Below are 8,313 nucleotides of genomic sequence, written 5' to 3' on the forward strand. Positions count from 1 at the left end.
AATAAATGTTGGATGAAAGAATACACCAATGAGTAAATTCAAGAGCAGAAGTGATAATATATATCATTTTGAAGGCTTGGTTGGATAGACAGTATTATAGGCTGAAAACATTGCAAATGAGTCCCACAACTCTAAGATTGTATCTATAACCATAATGTGTTTTTATGAATTTTCCTCTTTACAGTGACTCAGTGTAGCAGATTGTGTGTGTGAGTGTGCACCCAAAATACCAACAGACAGATGTATCTTCAACGATATATGAGCACCTCCATTTAACTTTTAGATAAAGAAATAAACTTTACTGTACTTAAGTGTCTGCCTTAATCTAGGAGTTAAGTGTTCTATCTTTCACACTGTGTTCTTTTGATGCAAAATCTTGCTTTTTCGGTTACAAGTAAAATGATCATGAGCAATTTACTTATCTTTTAAGTATATTAGCTTTCTTTTAAATAAATAAATATACCTTGACTTAAAGTTGTGATTAAAGATTATTCAAACCAAAATATCTGTTTAATTTTTTTAATACTAAAAATTCTCTAGTAGAGTCAAATAACATTCAGAAAAGTGCCTGACACCTTACAATCAGCTTATAAATGCTAACGTGTATCATTATTACTATACTGATTAAATGGATTTGATGATTCAAAATATTTATCATTCAAATAAATTACTATGTTGTGGTATGTCTTTGGGTTTTTGCAAGTATGAAGAATTACAAACTCCTGATCTAAGTCTTTCTAGATTTTCTTATTTATTTTTAATTGATGTATTTGTATTCCCACTTAATTCTGATTGCTTGCTGTTTTTAAAGGATCCAAAATTCTAATTTTTTTTGTTCTTTAATATATTAAGGTCCACACATAGTTAATATACTAGTTAATATAGTTGAGTGTATGATGCTTAATGAAAAAGTAAAGGGGGGAGGCAAACAATGGGGAAGTAATTAATGAATTTGAGATACCCCACCCTACCTAGATTTTCACTTCAAGTAATTCAAGAGTCTGATAATATTGACAGAGGTAATAATGAATTAATAACATTATAATGTGATTTTTTAATCCATGTCCACCTAAATTTATGCTTTATTTTCAGGTATTACAAATAAATAAACAAACTTAAATACATATATATATGTATATATATGCAATTTGTTATGGTTACATCCTTACAACTCTCTGAATTTCTGAATGTCAAATTTAACAAGTTGAAATAGAATCTTTTATAAGAAAATCAAGTTCACTTCTATTTCTTCAGGTATTGACTTGTCCCAAGAATTGTTCAATCTATTTCTGGAAATTTTATTGATTCACCTGGTATTTTATTCTTTTCCAAATTGGACAGGATGTCAAGGCAGCAGCTTTGTGGTGTTCCATGCCTGAGAACTCTCTCCTAGTAGCCAGCTACCATGGGAACCTGCTTGGCAGGTGCAATCTAACTTCACAGTAATTTCATCTCCTTTCTTCCTACTTCTGCCAACCTTTGACTGTTAACAGCCATCTCAATAGTGAGCAAGAGAAGCAGAAAAAAAAAAAAACTGAAATGGAAGCTTCATTTAATGGCTTATTGGTTTTATCAGTAAAGGCTTCTTCATTAAAGTACAACTAGAATTTGTGTCCTACTTTATAATCTTTACTAACACTTTTGCAATTAGCATTATTTGGTGAGTTTGTCATCGAAAACATCCAACAATGAAACTGCTTAAGTATGTTTGAAAAAAAATCTTACTTTTTTCTTTGTATATCAGAAAATAATGGTTAGAAAATAATGGTTTATTTTCAATCATTTTTAATACATTGTGCAATCTGTATAAAAATAAAGAGAAAAATAAGCTAGTAGTTGAAACCAGTTTTTGTTTTATTTCTTCACAATGATTCAGATTATTTCTCATTTTATTACTTTCATTAATGAGATCTGAAATGCTTAAGACTACAATCAGAGCATAATTTATTCCATGGTAATTTATTTTGAAGTTACCACTTTTGAGATGGGTTTAGGGGAGGAGAGCTGGAAAATGAGCCCTTCCATAAGTTATGCTCTCTTTTTTATTATTTTTTTCTTTCTTTTTCTCTTCTTAATGCTTAATTTGTGCCTGTATATTTCTATGACGCAACAAAAAAAATACGTGGAGGAGAAAATACAGTAGCTCATCATGTTTTTGGCCGCGCGATGTCTGTCACCTAGCCCTCATAGGTGTTTCTTCCTTGTATGACCTCATTCTTCTGGTGGGGAGTTGACAAAATCAATAAGTAAATTTGGGCAGAAATTACATGTTTTTCTTACAGTTTTAGATTCCTTCCACATGGTTTTGTGCAGCCCCCATAAACTTGTAACACATTTGAAAATAAATTTTAATCATGTTTTAAGGCCACACACATAAAAATAATACAATTCAAATGATTAAATGTTTTTGTCCCCACATCATTCTCTAAATATATATACTTTTTGATTTGCAAATTATCAACAAAGTTTTGTATTTTATTGTAGCAAGTAAATGTAAGAATATGATTTTAAAGGGCATAGTAAGCTTTAAAGGAAGTGACTGAAATTATATTGATATGTTGGGATGATTTTTGTGACTATATTACAAAGTTTGAGTGGTAGCAAGTACTGGAAAAAAAGATGGTGGTAGGGTAACATTTAGGTCACAAAAATATTGACCTATGTTCTCACTCGTATAAAGCTGATTTCAAAGAGGAGAGTAAATAGTGATCATCAGAGGATAGGAAGGATAGCGTAAGGGGAAAGAAGAGGAGTTTGGATAGTGGGTGCCAAAGTCAATAAAGAGGACTAAGTCCTAGCGTTCTCTATAGTACACAATGGGGTGACCTTGTACAATTTATTCTATGTCTTGTAAGGAGCTAGAAGATAAGAATTGGAAGATTCCTAGCACAAAATATGATCACAGTTTAAGGAGATGGAAACTCTAAAACCCTGATTTTTATCATTACACTTGACATGTATCAAATTACCACACTGTCTTCATAAATACATATCAAATGAAATTTTATAATAAAAAAGTAATATATCTACAAAACAAAAAATTTAGATTACAAACACTAACAAATGTAGTTCATCAGATTAAATAATCAACTTGTGTTACATGAATCCATAAAATAAAATAAAAATTAATAATGTTTTATTCAATACAGTAAGTTTGGAAAATATGCAATAATATTCAATGCCATATAAACAAATAGAATGCACTCTGAATTAAAAATTTTATTGTTTTGACTTCAGCCTTAATACCTCATCAGGTGTTTAATTTAAATTTAAATCTAAGTCAAATGTGAATGAAATAATTTAACAGTTTTTAATGTTCAAATTTGTTGTGTCATACTGTCATTATTAATCTATTTTTTATCGGCTCCAATCTGCAGTACTTTGCTTTCTCATGCTGAAACTGAGAGCTACACAAATGTCAGTCTTTGCCAGTTGAATTTCTGTCTTATTCTGCCAATAAGGGACACTGGAAACAGACTGAAGAACAGGGGAAGGGAGAAGAAATTTTATGTATTTTTGCTTTGGGGAAGCAATCGTAACTTTTGCAGACATTCAGCAGTCCCTCACAACTTCCAGCAGCTTTTGCCAACTAGTCTCTTAGGTCCATAAGTTTCCTGGCATGATGAGGTCACACCACACTAATTAGTTTGAACTCCAGTTCCTTTCTTCCCCAGCCCTAAGTGAAGAAACTCCTTTCTGTAGTTAACAATTCTGGGCATTATAAAAACCTTTAAGAGCCTCTGTGATATTTGATTTCTCCAGAAATTTTGTAAATAATTGTCTATATTAATTGTCTCTCTATTCAGGAGACTTTGAGATATCCAATATTGATCTGTGTACTAAGGAGTCACTATCATAAGAATCCATTTTTGTAATTCTGCCTCACATATGTTCTTTATTTTTATTTTTATTATTTCAGTTATTTATTATATGTAAAATAATTAGAATTATATTAAACATTATTCCTGCTTCTTAGATCTTTTCCTTCATTACTTCATTCTAGTATATTTTTACTCAGTTGGATTTTAAATATTATTATTTTCAATGATGTAATCAGTACTTATAATTCACCATTCAAAATAAAAGGTAGTAAAGATTGTGCACTGGCTAATTTTTTGTTGTTGTTTTATAATGGTGACGGGGAAAATGTATCTTGACTCTTGTTTCACATTTCACGTAATGACACATGTAGTTGTAACAGAAATCAGCAACTCATTATGTGATTTTGGAAGAGAAAACTATTCTGTAAATAAGAGAGAACACTAATCATAAAGGAAATTTTTGTAAGTTAAACTGTTTTAAAAGTAAGAAGTTTTATTACTAAAAGTCTCATTAACAGTTAATCGGGTGAATAGACAACAGAGTAAAATGAAGTGTTTGTAATACATAAATGTGACAAAAGATTCATATCCAGAAATGGACAAAAAATCAACAAAAAAAAGACAGAGACCCAGTAGAAAATAGGAAGATGTGCACATACAATTCTCAAAATAATATAGAAAATATTTCAGACTTACTCAATACCCAGCTATTCACCAGGTGGGTGATTTTGCTCACTGCCAGAGAAACATTCAGGGTGCTGTGGCTGCCTGGATCTGTCAGGGACAATGCAGCTTCCAGGGGACAGAGGGTATTTAAAACAAAAAAAGGCATATCAAATAGGCAATTAAGTGATATGCATTAGATAACTGTGGGAATACCTATAATGGAAAAAAAAGATAAAAAATAGCAAATGCTGGCACAGATATGGAATATAATAGTAGAACATGGTAGTCTTAACTGCTACAGGATTTTGGAAAACTCTTTAGCAGGATCTACTAAAGTTGAACATGTGTACCAGACCCTATGACCCAGTAGTTGCTCTCCTAGAAATATACCTAAATGTATACAGTGTTCAACAAGAGACAAGTATTGTTGTGATTTGTCCTAGTGATACTTGTAGAAGCCTCAAATTGATTATTATTTAAAGGCCTATTTCCAGAAGAAGACTGAATGAATTGAGATGTATTCACAAAATGAAACTATATGGAAGAAAGAATTAACTCTCATAGCTACATCTTAAAAATATGGATAAAAAATCACAAAGCTATTGTGCAAAATAAATGACACTGGAATACATACTGTGTAGTCTTTGTTTCATAAATTACAAAAAAGCAGGCAAAAAGTAATCTAGTATGTGAGTAGTCAGGATAAGTGGTTACCCCTGACAGGAGAGGAGATAATAAATGAAGAAAAACAGAAGGGAGAATTATAGATTGCTCTTTTTGTCTTTTTATTTGTATTATGTACATAATAATTGTTTATATTTATGAAATACAATGTGATCTTTTGATTCATTCATCATTTATTTGTTGTGTGTACATTCAAATTCCACTCTTCTGACTACTTTGAGATATATAGTCCCTATTGTTAATTATATCAATGCTTCTGTGCCTTGAAACACTAGAAATTACTACTACTGTCCTATAACACTGTGCCCTGTGACTAATCTCTCCTCCTCTCTTTCCCCTGTCTTTGGTAGTCACTACTGTACTCTTAACTTCCATGACATCAGTTATTTTAGACCCCACTTGTGAGTGAGATCTGTCTGTGTTTACCTTTCTGTGCCTGACTTACTTCACTTAACATAATGACATCCAGGTCCATCCTGTCGTGAATGACAAGATTTTATTCCTTCTCGTGGCTGAATGCTATTCCATTTTATATGTGTACCAGATTCCCTATGTACTTTAATGTTCTGTTTCTTGAACTGAATGGTTAAGTGTATGCTCAGTTTGTGAAAACTCACTGGGATATATACATTTGTGAAGAGCGGACTTTTAAAAAAATATTTTATACTTTAATACGAAGTTGAATGAAAACAAAAAGGAAAAAGAAAGAAAGGAAAAGAAAGCTAAGACTTGGAGCAAACTCTGTCTTACCATGTGCATCCCTCAGCCTATTTTCCTGCTTCTCAGCAATGAGATATTCAGGCTTCTATTTCATCACTCAGTTTTATGGCGTTTTAGTGTATGTCTGTATATTCATAGGTAGTAATCTTAGGAATACATGGAATAATTTATTTTTTAAGCTTTATAAAAGCTTTTTTAAGCTTTAGAAAAGTATAATTAATTTTTTTTAAATGTTTTTGTTAGTGCATTGTAGTTATATGTAAAAGTGGGGTTTATTTCGACATAATCATACATGCATGGAACACAATTTGCTCCATTTCTGTTAAAGGTTTTAAATATGCTTCATGTAATGGTCATTGATGTTCACTTTTTTCTATTTGTTTTTGTATTGTTAAGACACAGAATTGAGCATACCACACCCAGCTGTACAGTGTGCACAGGTCCATGTGCACAGGTGCTTGTGTGTGCTTATTCAATCTAGATAATTAGATTGCTTCTGAGCGAAGCTTGATCCCTGTACTTTGCTCTATAATGTGTTATGCATATTTTTCAATTATGTTATTAAAAATATCTTGTTCCAATGGGAAATGTAATATACTTTCAACTTCTGTTCAAGCATTGCTATATATCATTATCAATTAAAGAAATGAAGTAGTTGTTTCAATTTAAAAAAGCTAGACTTAGTTCAATTAGCAATACTTTTCCATGAAACATAGCTAATATAAACAGACTGAATAAGAATTCATTTCGTAGGCCATAATTCTGAAGACCTTCATTGATTTTATAATCATTGCACACATTGAAGGGCATAATTTGACTTGTGGTTTATGTGAATCCAACCAATAACAAATATGCTGAATGGGGTTTTAGTATATACAAAAATTTAAACTAAGTTTTAAATAAATCTTAGCCACCAGTGGTGCTTCATTTGACTACTCTGAGCACATGCTGATGTGTTCAGAGCACCACTTCTGAATAATAAATGGAACTTTCCTTGTATTACCTTCTTAGTCACATGATGATAATAATAGGCTATAATGATCATTAAAGTGAAATATCTCTATGTCTTAGAGGAGAAAAGGAAGAGTTACCATAAGCAGTAGAATGTAAAATTCACAGATGGGAAAGTGATATATTTTAATCAGCCTTTGACATAATGGGTTTGGAACGAGGGCCTAGTATCACAGTAAAGTTCATTATTCCCAGGGTAACATTTTCAAGGCTGACTGGAGGTGGAAATATTTTCATTTATTAGGAAATTGTGTTCCTTGGAAAAATCTTTATACCTATGGAAGAAGAAAACATATCTACCCCATGAAACCTTGTCTGAAATATTGTATTCATGAGGAAATGTCTCCATGAAACATATTTTATTTCATAGACTTTCATTTTATGTGAATTTGAAGTAGAAAAAAATTCATAATTAAAGGTACAGTCATCTTCACTTCTTCAATAAAAACTTTTTACTTTCAAGTGAACAACAACAGCAAAAACTAAAATTAATATGAAAGAGAGTGTTTCTTTTTTCTTAAGTCTATTCATACGTGTACTAACAGGTAGGAATAGCTCCTATTTATGTGTGTTCTTTTAGGAAATTGCTATCAAGCTATTCCTGAAAATCCCTATCACATAATTTACTAAAGAATGAAGGTGAGAAATTTTACTAGTTTTGTTAAAAGTTTCCTAAGCAAGTTTTTCCTTCCTCTGTTTTGTATCCCATTGGATAATTGGTTCTTTTAACAAGGAGGAAAGTTATTAAAATATGTATCTTTGAATTATAGTTCAGTTTTCTTCTGACAAATATGCAGATATTATTCCAATAAATGTGAATTGAAGTGTGGCCGGAGGCCTGTTCACTAGCTAATGTGTTAGAGGTGTCCAAGAGTCTTTCATGTTTTTTACTGGAGTCAAATCTTTAAACTAGAACCCTATCTTCAGAATGAGGGTAATATGTGACATAATGATGCATTAATAACCATTTTATTTATCATGTTAGCATGTGGTCAATTTTCATACTGATTTTTTCTCTTAGATGGCAATTATCTACATAACCTCACACAATCCTGAAGGAAACTTCATTTAGAATTCTGATAGGTTGCAAAGGAACCGATTAATAAATCAAATTTACAAGAATTAGAGATGTGACCTGTTATCCAAAACTGCTGATGCTTCAATTATACAAGTGAGCATAGGGAATAGACAAAGCCAGAAGGAATCTGAGACCACCTGTGCCATCAGGATGCACATGCTCAGATTAAAATAAGGAAACTCTAAATAAGTGTGTAAATACATTATTTACACAGAAGGGAGCTATTTTATCAAGAAACCCCTTTATTTCTTACTCAGGTATTTCCATAGCTTTTGTGATATTTTCAAGAAAATTATGATCTATAATTACATAAGTTCCAGGTTTGTTTATAAT

General features: G+C 31.5%; 1 non-coding gene across 1 annotated transcript; it reads left to right on the top strand.

Annotated features, from left to right (window-relative positions):
• Positions 1 to 4,507: 4,507 nt before the first annotated feature.
• On the top strand, positions 4,508 to 4,631 carry LOC124993854 (small nucleolar RNA SNORA77). The gene has a single exon (XR_007110371.1). It is a non-coding gene; the product is annotated as a small nucleolar RNA SNORA77 (small nucleolar RNA).
• Positions 4,632 to 8,313: the final 3,682 nt, after the last annotated feature.

This window comes from Sciurus carolinensis, chromosome 9 (assembly GCF_902686445.1).
Source record: "Sciurus carolinensis chromosome 9, mSciCar1.2, whole genome shotgun sequence".
Taxonomy (NCBI): Eukaryota; Metazoa; Chordata; class Mammalia; order Rodentia; family Sciuridae; genus Sciurus; species Sciurus carolinensis.